This window comes from Dipodomys merriami, unplaced genomic scaffold (genome assembly GCF_024711535.1).
Source record: "Dipodomys merriami isolate MVZ:Mamm:240054 unplaced genomic scaffold, mDipMer1.0.p SCAF_41, whole genome shotgun sequence".
Lineage (NCBI taxonomy): Eukaryota > Metazoa > Chordata > Mammalia > Rodentia > Heteromyidae > Dipodomys > Dipodomys merriami.
Genome location: NW_027205715.1, coordinates 1147321 through 1163146, shown reverse-complemented (window position 1 = coordinate 1163146; position 15826 = coordinate 1147321). Strand labels below are relative to the sequence as shown.

The window sequence follows — 15826 nt, the reverse complement described above, 5'->3', positions numbered from 1 at the left end:
GCGGGTGTTGAGCAGAGCAGACACATTGGCTGGTCAAGAGCCTCTCTTCGAGGGTTTCCTGGCTTCTGTCATTGAATTTCCTGTGTAGACAAAATTCAAACCACAATGTGGAGGAGGGGTACGCTCAGGTAGGTTCTGTGAAACTGCTAGATTTGGGGCAAGGGGCAAAGGGAGAAGAGGATAAACCATATTGTGCCAGTTTCTGGAGAGTGGCCATCTGCATCATCAATGACAAGGCTCCAGAGGGAACACGGGCCCCATCTTGTGGGATCCCCAGGGGAGCTCCAAGGGGACAAACAGCATGCCTAGCCCATGGATGGCACCTAGTCCTTTTCCCTCCATCCTCAGGATTTCTTTGCCCTAAAGGTGGAATGGGGACACCTGCTCCCTCTATGACTTGGCTACAAATTGTGTGTGCCTTGTCTGTGTGTGCATTTGGATGATTTGGGCAAGGTTAATAACCTTCCCTTTCGAAGAGCCAGACTTGAAGGGACATATAAAGGAGGGATCGGGAATCAGGGCTGTGAAGGCTGCTCCACTGTCCATCTTGGCCACCCCTGAATCCCATCCAGGCTGGTGCAGGGGATGGCTGGCTGGATGAAGGCTGGGGCCAAGCAGGCCTTCCCAGCAGTGGCCACTGTGTCTTTTAAGAGCCACACTCTTCCCCACGCTGCAATATGTACCCACTTCATAGATGACAAAACCAGCCTGAATCAAGGCTGAGTGATTCACCCACACCACCCAGCTAGGAGCAGCAGCAAGATTCGGCGCAGAGCCACCTGCTCAAAAGACTGTAAGGATCTACAGCTGCAAGCAGATGACAGAAATGGATCGTTTTGATAGGAGGACCCCTGAGTCCAAGCCTTCAAACCCTTACAGCCTGGTGTTCAGGCTGTTTGACAGGTGGCCACCACAGGCCATGGCTTGGAGGAGGGCCAATCCTCCTCCATCTGACCTGTACTCCAAACCATCCCACACACCCATGGCTGAAGGTTAGTGGGTTGGAATGGGCTCCAGGCTTGCCCAAAAAGCTGCCCAACTTTTCTGAAGGATGTCCCCAAGGTGATGGCGACACCACATAGGATGCTGTCACTTCTAATTAAAACCACAACACAGGCTCTCGATCTCGGTGACTACTGCCCAGGGTCCTGTTCTCCCGGCCATGTGGGCAGCCAGACCTTGAACTTGCTGGGGATCTGGAACGCTGCTGAGGAGCAGAGTAGACCTGCTGTTTGGTTTGTAAGACAACCGGACAGTGCCCATGACACAAGCAGACAGCTGTCCATCGTCAACCGTGGAGGTGCCCCATGGGGACCCTCAGGGTCCCCTCCCATCCCCCACCCAGCACTCACATGGAATCCCACAGTGGGACAGAGGGATATCTGGGTATAAAAACACTGAGCGCGCACATGCATGTGAAAGCTAAGGTATGAGAAAGTACTGGACAAATAAATGAGATTTGGCAAACACTGATGGTCAGCTGATGTCTATCTGCCTTCCTGAGACTCCTGCCCTCTGTGTCCACAAAGCCAGCATGGTTCTCCCAGCTCCAAGTCCCCATGTGACACCCCAGGCCCAAAGGGACCTTACCCAGCAGCTGGGCTCTCCAGGTGGTCTCCCCGCTGCAGGTGCTTGGAAGGCAATGGGATGTCACTCAGCCACACATCTCTGCTCTAGCTCAACCCAACTCCTCTCTCCTGCCTCCTACTAGAAACATCAAGGGAACTTTGGGTCTGACTCATGTGACATGGGATGTTTCCGGAAACCTCAGCCCTGTCCACGGTGCCAAACCTCTGCCCTGAGAGACACAGTCTATGGGGTCCAGCCCCTGTGGGGTGCCAGGCCCAGGCCTTGCAGAGAGTTGTGGGAAATCTGTGGGCCCAAAACTTGTGCTACTGGGCCCCTGCCATTTGCCTGCCAGGTCACATCACCCCCTTCCAGAGATGGCTTAGACATGCTCCTCGTACCCTTTGTGGACAGACAAGGGACACTTTCTGACTGCCTCCAGGCCCTGGCTGAAAGGAATGTCAGAAGGATCCTGTTTTGCTTGTCAGTACCAAATGTCCTTGGAGGGGGACCAAGATCAACCCAGTCTTATCTTGAATGCAGCCTTCCAATCAACCCAGCTAAGGCAAAGTTCCACTGTAGGCAGAGAAAGCCAAACTATCGCGAGACTTTGCTCCCCATCAGGTCCTTCTGGGGTAGAAGCCAAATGGCCTCCTAGGTGCCCCCAACCTGTGGCAGGAAGTGGGTACTCAGAACTGCCCAGGTTTGTCTGTGCTGACGGTGTGACCAGGCCTCCCTCACCTGTCCCTGATTGAAACCCGTGAACTGGGGAAGAGAGGGATGGAGAAATTGAAGGGACTGGGCAATGGGAAGGGAAGGGAAGGGAAGGGAAGGGAAGGGAAGGGAAGGGAAGGGAAGGGAAGGGAAGGGAAAGGAAGGGAAGGGAAGTTACTAAAGAATTTTTTGGAGGGAGACAAAAAAATAAGGACATTGCTGTGGTTGTGGGGCTCCTATACCTCGAAGCATCTTTACAGACTTTACCTTTCATCTCACCCTACATTATTTACCAGTTTTGCCTCTGGCCTCTTAATCGACTTAATTATGCTGTATTTCACATAGAATGCTCATGTACCCACTTTAAGAGCCCATGTTCATAAGGTGAGTGAAGCTTGAATACCCTGAGACATTGATGCCTACACAACACAGTTTCCCCCCCACCCCACCCGTCCCCGGCCTCGTGCCCAAATGCTTTCCAGCTGCCTCTGCCTAGCCTCTCTCAACACCCTGTGGCTCCAGAAACCTATTTGCTGTTGCTCTAGCTTGCTATTTCTTTTTCTTCTTTTTCTCTTCCCTTTTCATTTTTTAATGTGCTATCAGTAATTGAACCCGGAGCCTGGGCATGCAGAACAGGCACACTACTACGAAGCTATACTTGCAATCCTTTATTTGCAATTTCAAGATGAGGTCTTGCTATGAAATCCTGGCTGCCTTCAAACGTGTGAGTCCCCCTGTCTCAGACTGGCTTCAATCTCCCAAGGAGCTGGGATTACAGGGTTGTACCCATACAACTGGCTACAATTCTCCTTTTCTAAGAAGGTCATATGAATGAAAGAAAGGATGAAAGCTTTTGTTTCTGATTTTGTGCATTTGAAGGGAATTGTGCGCCTATCTTTTTCTCCCCAATTTAGTAGTTCTCCACTATATGGAGAGGTCCTAGCTTCTCTGTCTAGTTGAGGGTGGTATTTGATTGTTGAGCCAGGAGCCAGTAGGCACATTTGCTGTCAGTCTGATATGGACATGTCTGATATGTACCTATATAGAGGAGGGGGCAGGGGGCATTATATATTTTAAACTAATTTTCATTTCAAATAAACTTGTTTTGAAAGAAATCTTTGTTACAACCATCAGAAGGCAGGCAGTATCATTTGCCAGAAATAAAAGCTTCCCCTAATAACAAAAAAACCCACAAACATTGAAATATACACGATAGTGTTGCATGTTACAAGCAAATGCAGTGGGAAACCATAGGCCAGGCAATGTTCTTACATGCCTGGGAGGTGCTACTGTCTGCCAGAGGGTTGGAGCATTATGTGAGTTCCAGGAACTCTTTCTCTGTGCTAAAAGGAGAGATTAGCAGGTGATAGAGAGGGATTCCTCTCTGAGAGAGAAAGAGCCTCTGTGATTCAATGTCAATAGCTCTGGTCAAGGAGAAAGCCCTTTTGCTTTATGTAATCTCTCTCTCTCTGTCCCTCTCTGTCTCTCTGTCTCTCTCTGTCTCTGTCTCTCTGTCACTGTCTCTGTCTCTGTCTCTGTCTCTCTGTCACTGTCTCTGTCTGGCTCTGTCTCTGTCTCTCTCTTTCTCTTTCTCTCTCTCTCTCTCTCTCTCTCTCTCTCTCTCTCTCTCTCTCTCTCTCTCTCTCTTTCTCTCTCTCTCTCTCTCTCACTCTCTCTTTCTCTTTCTGTGTCTCCCATCCTCCCATCCTAGGCATTCTACCAGTTGATTACAACTTAGCCCTTTTTGCCCAGACTGGCCTTGAACTTTATATCTTTCTGCCCCGACTTCTCCAGTAGCTGGGATTACAGGCATGTATCACCATACCTAACCCTACTATTGGCCAGGAACGGTTACAAGGGCCTTACAAACAGTACAGACCATTAACAGATGGGCAGAACCACTTTTTAAGAAACACAATGAAGCTGTGGTGAGTATTCTTGGTTGTTTCTGTTAGGCAGAAAGCACAGAGGTAGAAGCAGAGCAGAAGCAGGAGTTCTGTTTGGAGGCTGGGCAGAAGGTAGGTGTGGGTAGAGGTGGGTGGATAGATGTATGAATGGATCAGATGGTGATGATGAAAGGACCAAGATCAGTGTTCTGCTCTTGGCCCTAGAAACTGCTCCACAGATATCTGAGATGGAAACTGGGGAGGGGAGAATGGGTAGCTTTGGGGTATATAGAGTCAGCCTGGTTAGAAAAGTCCATGAGACTCCATTTAACCAACCCAAAGCCCCAAGTGGAGTTGTGACTCAACTGGTAGAGTGCCAGTCTTGAGCAAAAGTGCCATGCAGGAAGATCTCAGTTCAAGTCCTAGTATCAACATTAAAAAACAAGTAACACATTTTTTAAACTATGGAGGGGAAAATGACAGCACCCTGAGAGACAACAGATAAGAGTGGTCCAGCTTTCTGCAGCCGTGACCTGGCCCAGCCAGACTTCTGAAGACCCTGCCTGCCACATTCCCTTCCTGGAACTTCTTAGGGTGCAACACCATATTCAATGCTCCTAGTAAGTCCTGCAGCCCGCAAAGAAGCCTGCTTTGATCTGATCTGTTTCCCCTAGGACTCGCCACATGAACGTGATCAAGGAAATCTTTTTATTTGTAAATCAGATGAAAATGCTACAGAGCAACCAGTGGATGAAGAACTCCAGTAGTCTCTTCAACAAGGAGTGGGATGTGTCTGCGAGAGGGAACACATGGAGGAGAAGGTCAGCCAACCTCTTCCATCGAGGGTGATGGAGTGTGCGCTTCAGGCTTTGTGGGACAGAGGCTCTATGTCGAAATGGCTCAACTCTGCCACTGCAACATCACAGCAACTGCCTAGGACAATATTCAAATGAGTGGGCACAGCCCAGCTCCAGTGGCACCACTTCTGTGTTTCCTACATCGGGCAACAGGCCAGAGGCAGTGCCCTGGGGAGTAGTACATTAAGTTCATTTCCTAATGGATGATCAGGAAATCTAAAGAAGGCAAAAGTCAGGGAGACAGAGGAGAGAAGGGCAGAGGGGCGATGGCTGCCCTCCCCATCTGCGGCTCATCTCAGTGATGTGGCGGGAAGGGGGGAGGGAAGAAAGAAACTTATAGCAATCTGTTCTACAGACTAAGGGGTTAGCCAATTTGCATAGGTGGGACCCCAGCCCATGAAATCTGCAGCTGAGTCCAGCGGTCTGAAGACCACTGTCCAACATGGGAGGGGACAATAATGACACATCCGCAACTAGGCTCCGCCTCCTTCCTGGAGGTCTGTTATCCAGAAGCCACCTTCATCTCAGGCCATCCCCCAGCTCAAGAACCGGGTCCTACGGTTATCCAAGCCCTTGCCCATCTGGCAGTCCGGGCTTCCACCTTTCCCAGGTCACTGTCAGATAAAAGGGGACTTGGCAGGGCACACAGAATAGACCTATGAATTAACAAACACCGGTGCCTGCGGTGCCCAGGATAGCAAAAAGATCCAAGACTACACGGAGACTTATTTCTCTCCTGTTTTCTTTTAGATCTGGCAATGTGACAATAACATGTGTCACTGTCAGCCCAGGCCCTGCTGGCAACACCTTGAAAACCGTGTGGAAGTTCAGAAAATAAACAGCCGTGGCTGTGATTCCAGTGATAAAATGCTGGTGTACAGAGAGTCTCCTGGGATCCATAATCCGGAATTGTCAGCGGAAGAGCATCGTCTGTCTTTTTGATAAAAGATGTCAGCTACCCTTCCGGCTTTGAAACAGAAAAGAAACTCTTCTGATTAGGAGGCCGGCTGTGTATCACCGAGTCTGTTGCAAGAATCCGTGTGTGCAATAAATGTATTTCCTTTGCCCATCAATGTCCTTAAAATTTCTCTATCAGAGGAAAATTCTGCCAAATCAGAGTCACAAAAAGTACACAACTCTGTAATGCCATGTATGGCTGGAAGAGCTTGCTTTGTAAAAGCTCAACTTCCCTGATTGCTATTCAGTTCAAAAATGCCTTCAAAGACCGCTCTAGAATCAGCAATTATTATTTTTTTAAAGGCTTAGGACTAATTAGCCTCATGAAGGATTGTTTTGTTGTTTGTGGTCTGTGGTTGTTCTATGACTTGTTTTTGCCTGGAAAAAAAAATGTTACAATTGCTTTGTGCTTCCTCGATTGAAATTCAACAGGGGAAAAAATAGCCCAATTAAGAGTCATCAGTGGACTGCCTCACACATAATAAGCCCTGAAGAAATAAATATTTATTGAATGAGTGACTGAGTGACTGAATATTAAACAACCTCCCAGACTGAGACAAATGAAAGATCTAGTATAAGAAGTGAAATAGTCATGGATATTTGGTGATCAGGGCAAGTGAGAAATTGAGTGTCCTTCACACAGATCAAACACAGTTACCTCTAAGACACAGCAAAAGGTCATTCATTCATTCAATGAACATTCAACATGTGTCTACTCTGTTTCAGGCTCCTTTCTAAAGAGCTTATATTCTAATGCTGAGAAAGGGAACAAAATAGAAACACAGGCGCCAAAGAGAAAAGTTAGGTTCTGCAAACTGCTACACTGGAGGTTAACGGGAGCTGACCTGCTCTGATTGGGAAAAGCCAGGAGGCCACCCTGGGAGGTACCACTTAGTCTGAATGCTGAGGCTTGAGAAGGCCCTTAACCAGCCCCGTGGGTGGAATCTTGGGCATTAGTAGAATCTAAGTGCCATGTTGCTCAGAGTAGATTCATATTCTGTGGCTACTGGAAACTGTCCCACACTTGATGGCTTAAAGCAACAGAAATTTATTCCATTTTAGTCATCTTAATAAAGCAGAAGTGGGGGGAGAAGATTCCAACATCCTGTTCTACAGATTCAGTGGTTAGCCAATGTCCCTGACCCATGTCACCCACTGCCAAGCTTGTGGGTTCTCTAGGCTACTTTAGTCTTCTGGCATCTCAGAGTTTGGGATGCCAGAAGACAGAAGCTGGTGCCCCTGGGAGGCTATAGAGAGAATCTGTTCCTGTCCTCCAGCAGCTCAGGTGGGTACCAGTGCTCCTTGGCTTGTGGTTGCATCCCTACAATTTCATCTCCCCACACACCTTTCCTTTGCATGTATGTGTGTGTGTGTGTGTGTGTGTGTGTGTGTGTGTGTCCTTTTTTTCCTGAGTCCTCACCAGAAGCACCCTGAATGGCCATCATTTCTGCTGACATTGGTTTAAGACAAAGACTTTGTGTTCCCTACACTTCAAAATTCTCCACTTTCTGCCCATTTTTACTCCACAGTTGTGGGCATGTGTTTAGGTCTTTGTCCCAGGAATACTCTGCTTTCTGTTGCCAGTTGCAACTCTTTCAAGTTAATCCAGATATTGATAGCCCAACATTTCTGCGGACAGAGTGAATAGAGGGAGAATGAGCTAAGAAAAAGTCCTACATTGCCAATGGCAATACCCTTAAACTACCATACAAGCATTGACCTTCCTTACAACTCTCTCCACTTCTAAGGAAACTGGGCCCCATCTACACTCCAAATCAGTCTTCCTTAACCCACACACCTGCCTAGACCCACCATTCTGTAAGAAACTTCTCTGACTTTGGCCATCCTGGATTACCCACTGGGGCAGAGTCACAGCCCTGGGAAACCCCTTGGACCTCTAATGACAACTCTTGAGCCCCAGTTGGGGCGGGGGAAGCCATGTGGCTTTACATCATTCCAGCATTCCAGGCTGCCTTATCTTCTGGGATGCTTCTAGCACTGTCTCATGAGACTACATCCTGCAGCCATGCCCACAGAGGGACAGGAGTTAAGGGGCAGTGGCTGCCTCCAGCCAAGCTATGTAGTAGTATGCATAGGCACAGGAATGGTCTCCAGATCCTTAGACATGACCATTGGAAGTAGACATGACCTTCTCAAAGTACAGCCAGGCCAGACCCTGAGACCAGCTCCAGAAGGAAAAACCGAGAGATGACTATCTTTATACATAGGACTGGCCCTTTTTGGAGGAGGGGGCCGGGGGCTGGACACAGAGCTTCCAGAGGTTCCTAGCCTGAACCTGCAGTAAGATGGATTCCAGAATGTAGCCATATGGGTCCTGATGCAATGGTGTGATCTCAGCATTCCTCCCCCACCCCACCCCGCCCCGCACTCAACCTTCAGTTTGCTTGCATTGTTGCCTCTGTATGTGTGTGTGTGCGTGTGTGTGCACATGCACGTGCACACACATGCACACATGCACATGTTAGTGCTGGGGCTTAAACTCAGCACCTTGTACTCAGATTTTTTTTTTTTTGTCAGTCATGGAGCTTGAACTCTGAGTCTGAGTGCTGTCCCTCAGCTCTTCAGCTCAAGGCTAGCGCTCTACCACTTAAGCCACAGCACCACTTTGTTTTCTGGTGGTTTATTGGGGATAAGAGTGTCATGGAGTTTCCTGCCTGGGCTGGCTTTGAACTGCAATCCTCAGATCTCAGCCTCCTGAGTAGCTAGGACTGGTGCTCTACTCCCTTGAACCATACTCTACTTCCAGCGTTTTACTAGTTAATTGGAGATAGTCTCCTGGTTTTGTCTGTCTAAACTGGCTCCAAACCTGGACCCTCAGACCTCAGTAGCTACAATTATACCTGTGAGCTGCCAGCACTCAGCTTAGGCTTTTTTTTTTCTTTTAAGTACCTATCTCACTGGATCAATGAGGAAAAAAAGCAATGGAGTTAGTTGGTTGGTATATAAAAGATGGAGTTGGTTCCTAAAGGTAGAGGCCAAGTAGTTAAAGTGCCCTGTGCACAGGCCTCACACTGCTGGAAAACCATTTGTTGCCATTGTAGGTGGATTGGACATACTGTAAATGCCAACTTCCCTTGAGCAACAGAATGGTGAAGGTGTAAGGTGAATTGAGTAATGCAGTTCTATAGGGAGGAGGGGACAGTCCCAGTTCTTACCAGTTTTCTAAGAAAGGATTATTATAAAATACCAGGCAAGCTGAGTGGAGTAGATCATTAACCTCTTTGGTGTGTCAGAGAATATATCAGGCCCAGGAGGGTTCAGGAGATTCTTTGAGAGGCCCAGAAGTCCCTGTGGTTCAGGAGGTGTGGCAAGAGGCTAAAGCCAGGGAACTGCCCAGTGGAGACACCAATCATAAAGGAGGGCCAGACACAGGCTGGGGCTATAGAGAGTTTATACCAACATGGTAGATTTTCTCCCAGCCATCTTGCTGGTTTAAAAAACAAAACAAAATAAAATCAGACAAACAAACAAAAACAAGAAAAGTCTGATTGACAGAAGTGATCCTGTAGCCTGGGCTCTGCATGGATAACTGAGAACATGGAAGCAAATCAAAGCTATGGGCCCTGGATGAAATGACGGGCCTGTTTTGCACCCTCCAAGGGACCCCTGCCTGTGTTCAGACAGGGAGAATTGGTTCCTCCTTTGCTTCTGGACTCCTGTGTAATTCCAGCCAAAGTGACACCAGCTGCCTGCCCTAGACTGGCCCAGCAGCCATCTATCTTGATAAGCAACCATTTCACAAATTCAAATGGGGCACATTTCCTTATGCCAGTTAGTTAGCTTAACAAGTTAATCAGAATGTGCCAGCCCAATTTGTCACTGTGTTTTTTCTCTTTTGCCGACTGCTCTAATTGTATAAATATGCCCAGAGGTTTGATGAAACTTCGAACACATCAAACAATAAATGGCCCACTTATGAAGTGTACCATGGTGATAGAGCAGTAGGGTGCAGGGCACCCCAGAAGTTATAGCTTCTGCTCATAACTAGCCTCATGCCCTTTGGAGGCTGAGCTTTTATCCCCCAAACCTAGGGTCTTGTTGATAGCAAACAGGGATGGCCCAGGGGGACAAGAAAGAAAGATGCTACCAGAAAGGTACAGTGCCTATGTGCATCTGATTATGCAAAAAAAAATATTTATCAACATGAACTCCAGGAAATAGAATAAGAAGTTTTTACTTTTTGCTATTTTTGTCTTCTTGTTGTACTGTTTGTTTGTTTATTTGTCTTTGGGAGTGTAAGGGAGGTACAGAAATGGTGGGACCAAGGGTGAATCAATGCAGCAGTAGTACTCATTGGACACCATGTTGAAAATAAACTGTATACCTTATAGGTGGGGATTTGAGGGAAAGACTGGGAAAGAGTAAAGGAAAGGTTGACATTGTCCAAAAAGAAATGTACCCATTACTGACTATAATAACAATAAAAATATTTTTTAAAAGAGAGAGGAAAAAAGAAAGATAATATATAGCTATCCCTCACTTCTGGTCTAATTCCAAAAAGTACCAATGCACACCCTTCTCAGTCCTTCTCTTTTGGCGACTGTGTAGAAAAATAAATGGTCAGACTTGTGAGCTTATCCCTCAACTAATGTCCTGGGCTCTTCTGCTAGGTTCGGGTCTGAATCATTTCTAGTGTCTGATGGATACCCAGGCAGTACAGAGACTGCTGGGCAGGGCTCTGGGACCCGATAATGGGTCTGGAATTCGGATCCCAGGTGGATGCAGTCCTTGAGCTGGCTGGCTGGAAGAGAGACTAGGAAAGCAGAACGAATGTGTCTGCATTTAGTTCTGGAAGTAGAGTGCTTTGGGGGATTTCCTTTTGATTTCTTCTGCATTCTCTCCTCTTGGATTTAAAGTCTCTGTCTCCTCTGCCTCAGTGTTCACATGTCAACATATAAATTTCATTCTAATAAAGATTGTGTCTTGCCAGGAGAGAAAATGTTTTTTGAAGATGGAAAACTCCAGTCTCTAACCCACCCCCCATCTTTCACACATTTTGTCTTGAGCCCCAGATGTTTCCTCTGCCTTACCCATGGGCTGGCAAGAAATGCAGTCTGCCCCTGGGCTGTCTGCCCTAGGAACCACAGACAACAGGAGAGAGAGCATCACTTAGCTTGATGCTGGAATAGTCCAGCTTCCAAAACAACACCAGGCCAAACACTAGGAGTGGAACTGGGAGTCCCAGGCCTCCCCCCTCACTTACCCTGGCTCACCCCTCATCCCTGCCCCAAACCAATCGGGTAATAAACACTCCATGCACTTGTCAAGAGGAAGCTGCAGAATGGGCCTTGATGTCACCTTCTGACTGATCTTTTGGGGTGCTGGTTACAGTTGTGCTCCCCTCTTCTACCCTACAGGCTGTCTTTCTGCTTCTCTGGGAATTTCCATTCTCCTCCTGATGCTCACCCCATGCTTCCTCATCCAGGGTGCAGACTCCTAAGCCTCAGCCCTGTCTAGCACATCTGGGAAGCTAAGGACCAAGTTCTAGGCTCCAGGCCAGCCCACTCTCTCCAACACAGCATCTCACCCAGCAAAGCACTTTACTCAGTATTTTAACTCTCATGGCATGCAGTAGGCCCTCTGGCCATGCTTGCTGCCTGCCTTGGGTATGCGAAACATTATTACCAAGGCCATTTGGTGAACACAATCAGGAATTCATTCATTTGAGGAAACACTTACCACCTCCATACCTGTGTTTTTGTGACACTAATACTGTGTCATTACCTGAGTTAATTTTCTTCTTTGTTCTTTGCCAGCCTGGCCACTTTGGCTGGACAAGCCCAGCTGTGTAAACTGTTCCACACAGACACCCTGCCACTTCTGCAGGACTGACAGTGTCCATTGCAATTGAGTTGTATTACCTACCGTGTGTGTCAGGTTGTATAAGTGCATGACCATCACAAGGAAGCTAGAGATGGATCTGGGTGGGGCCTGGACCTATGTCCACTGGACATTTGTACTTTAGGGATGCACCCAAAATGTGCCTGCAAGGCCTTGTATTCCACTCTGGATCCATTCCTCCTCCTCCTCCTCCTCCTCCTCCTCCTCCTCCTCCTCTTCCTCCTCCTCTTCCTCCTCTTCCTCCTCCTCCTCCTCCTCTTCCTCCTCCTCCTCTTCCTCCTCCTCCTCCTCCTCCTTCTCTTCCTCCTCCTCACCCTGAAGGTTAAGAAAGATGATTCTTGCTGGTAACATCTGGCACAAATGTGAATGTATGTTTATCACCACACTAACTTTTATCAATGAAGACTATATCTGGACCCAGTAACTGAGCCTGAGTATTTGGCCCATGGGAAAGCCTGACACCGGGTTATCTTTGTCTCCTGGAGTCTAACTGCAGAGGGGAAGACACTGTGGGGTACAACTTCAAACCTGCTCTAGGTGGGCACAGGCCATTGGTCTCTAGGGACCTTTCATAGCCAGTTCCTTCCTTGGCCAGTTTGGTCTAGAAGTTCCTTCTGTGAACCAAAGCTTAGCCTGGAGCCTGAGAAGAAACACTTGAACCCCTGCAAGGCAATCTCATGCCCCACAGTGGTAGGAACGGGGCTCCAGAGTTTGTTTCTCTGTCAGAAATACCCACCATCCCAAGATGCCTACTCTTCAGTCTCAAGGAAGAGTAGAGTCCCATTTCCGCTGAAACCCATGGAGTCACAGCAGTCCAGAAGCCCCCACCCCCACCTCCAGGCAAACAGGATAGGGGTCACCAAGGGGGAAGGGCCAGCTCCTTGCAGGGAAGTAGACCATCTACCTGTTTGCTCATTCATTCATCCATTCACTTGTTCAGGGAATCAGGCCACTGGCCAATACTGCCTGTGGTACAGAAAGGTAGCCCCTCACCCACCCTTACCTGGGGACATAGCAGGCCACACAAGTGGTCTCTCAGAAGAAACAAGCTCTCTGTGAGGTCATCGCTTTCGGATGCCCAATTTATTCTGTCAACTTTTTTCATTTCTTTCTTTTTCTTTCTTTCTTTCTTTCTTTCTTTCTTTCTTTCTTTCTTTCTTTTTCTTTCTTTCCTTTCTTCCTTCCTTCCTTCCTTCCTTCCTTCCTTCCTTCCTTCCTTTCTTTCTTTCTTTCTTTCTTTCTTTCTTTCTTTCTTTCTTTCTTTCTTTCTTTCTTTCTTTCTTTCTTTCTTTTTGAGACTTGGAACAAGTACACCTCTATGCCTAGACCAATCGCACCAATAAATTTATTCTATGTGTGTGTGTGTGTGTGTGTGTGTGTGTGTGTGTGTGTGTGTGTGTGTGTGTGTGTGTGTGTGTGTGTGTGTGTGTGTGTACCGGTCCTGGGGCTTGAACTCAGGGCCTGGATGCTGTCCCTGAGCTCTTTTAGTCAAGGCTAGCACTCTATCACTTGAGTCACTGCTCTACTTCTGTCTTTTCTGGAGATAATTGGAGATAGGTGCCTCACGGACTTTTTTACCCCGGTAATCCTCAGATCTCAGCCTCCTGACCAGCTAGGATTACAGTCATGAGCCACCAGTGCCTGACTAAATTTTAATTTCACCAATAGCACATGACCATATTTATTTGTGTAAGTTATCTTCAAACAGCTGAAGTTTAAGGTCTCCTGCATCTACTACCCCAACCCTGGGCCCTTTGGTCTCTTCCTGATCCTTTTATAGATACCAATTCACCTATAGAAACACATTGAAAATACATTTTTTTGTTGTTGGTCATGGGGCTTGAACTCCAGGTCTGGGTGCTGTCCCTCACCTCTTCAACTCAAGGCAAATGTTCTACCACTTGAGCCACAGCGCCAATTCTGCCCTTTTCTGTTTATGTGGTGCTGAGGAATCAAACCCAGGGCCTCATGCATACAAGGCAAGCACTCTACTGCTGAGCCACCTTCCCAGCCCCTGAAAATACATTTTTTACACTTGTAGGAACATATGGTACATTGCTTTGCATTGATTCTATTGTATTATTGGTTGTGCATTGTTCTCACATAGCTATTTTTTACATTGGTTTACTTCTTACATTGTGTTCTTTAGAGTTTTAGAGAGTTTTCCACATCTGTACATTGGCTTATTTCAAAGAGGACTGGGGACTGGGAGTGAATCTGGGGATTGGGGACTGGAAGTAAGTTGGGTATAGGGCTTGAACTCTAGGCCTAGGCACTGTCCCTTAGCTCTTCAGCTTGAGGCTAGCACTCTGCCACTTGAACCACAGCACCACTTCCAGTTTTCTGGTGTTAAATTGGAGCTAAGAGTCTCATGGACTTTCCTGCCCAGGCTGGCTTTGAACCACAATTCTCAGATCTCAGACTCCTGAGTAGCTAGGATTACAGGAGTGAGCCACCAGCACCCGGCTTCCTAGTTTTCTTTCTCATCTCCAAACATGGACTCTCAGTAGGTTGTTTCTAATTACCTTCTAAACAGTGCTGCTGTGAACATGTTTGTGACCTCTGTTCTTGATTTGTGTACAAATACTTTCCAGGACAGAAACACACTCTGTGTGTGTGTGTGTGTGTGTGTATGTGTGTGTGTGTGTGTGTGTGTGTGTGTGTGTGTGTGTGTGTGTGTGCTGCCATTGGGACTTGAACGCAGGGCCTGGGTGCTATCCCTTAGCATTTTTGCTCAAGGGTGGCATTTAAGCCACAGCTCTACTTCCAGCTTTTTGCTGTTAATTGGAGATCAAAGTCTCATAGACTTTCCTACGTGGGCTGCCTTCAAACTACAATCCTCAGTTATCAGCCTCCTGAGTTGCTAGGATGACAAGCACAAGTCACTGGCATCCAGCTTCAAATCAATTGAAACAATAGATTTGTTTCAATGTAAACAAATCTCAACATTAGTACTGGATTTTAAGTTTAAAAAAAAAAAAGAAAAGAATCCAGGAGCTAGTAGTATAACTCAGTAATAAGCACTTGCCTAGCATATGCAAGATTGGGTCTAAGTGTTAGTACTGTGAATTGCTGTAATGGGAACACTGGGCAGGGCCCTAACTTCAGGAATATGAGATGATTTCAGAAAATAAAAAGCCAGATGTCTCCACTCTTCTGAACCAGAGAAGGCCTGTGTGGAGAGTCTGCACTGACTGGAACAAGGGGCTGAGGCCACTCTGGGAAGAACAAGTTAGGAGGTCTTACTTAGCATCCAAGTGTGGGTTCCCACCCAGGCCCTTCCCCACATCAGCATGGCCTGGGGCTGAGCTCTGAGACCTGCTGACAGTCCACTCACCAGGGCTGAGAAACCCAGGACCCAGTGATCCCCAGAGAACTGGCACGGACCCCAGGAGAGCACACAGCTGCGAAAGAAGCTAACGTTACAGGTAATTTTGGCAATTAGGAGTCATGTTCAATTAAACAGATTTGTATCATGTTACTTGAGAGGCCCAGCAGCCTGGGGTGGGTCCAGAGCTGAATTAAGCGCAGACAATTCCACGTTCCAAGTCTAGTCTCTCCCATCCAAAATGCCTTTCCCATTCCCTCCCTGCCCAAGAGTTTACAGCAAGATACTCTTGTCTTGGATGGCTCAATGCTCCTCTTCCATACTCAACCCAGAGCCTGAGAAAGCATCTACCATATGTTATCTCCCTTGAAACTTTACAGTATCTCCTTATCCAAGAGATGGAGAAACTGAGTCTGGGAGCTGAGAAGAGCACATGAAGTAACTCAAACCCAAAGATTCTGTTTTGAGATCCACAGCCCACTTTGTTTAAGGGACCACATTTGAAAGTTATGTGTTGGCTTGCTTTACTCATATGTTAGCTAAACTATTATTAGTATTTTTATTTAAATGAGGTCACTCAGAAAAATATACTCCAGCAGAAATACTTGGGAATGTATGAGACCATCTAAGCTTGGGGTGCAAAGTGTAAGTATTAC

General features: G+C 47.2%; 2 long non-coding RNA genes across 2 annotated transcripts in view; one reads left to right on the top strand and one right to left on the bottom strand.

Moving 5' to 3' along the window:
* Positions 1–1683, bottom strand: part of LOC138807068 (uncharacterized) — a 57038-nt gene extending 55355 nt beyond the window's left edge. The window contains exon 1 of the long non-coding RNA XR_011366041.1: positions 1591–1683. This is a non-coding gene — a long non-coding RNA (uncharacterized lncRNA). The remainder of the gene's footprint in view (positions 1–1590) is intronic.
* Positions 1684–3979: 2296 nt separating this feature from the next.
* Positions 3980–6461, top strand: LOC138807067 (uncharacterized). The gene is made up of 3 exons (XR_011366040.1): positions 3980–4208; positions 4841–4987; positions 5774–6461. It is a non-coding gene; the product is annotated as an uncharacterized lncRNA (long non-coding RNA).
* Positions 6462–15826: the final 9365 nt, after the last annotated feature.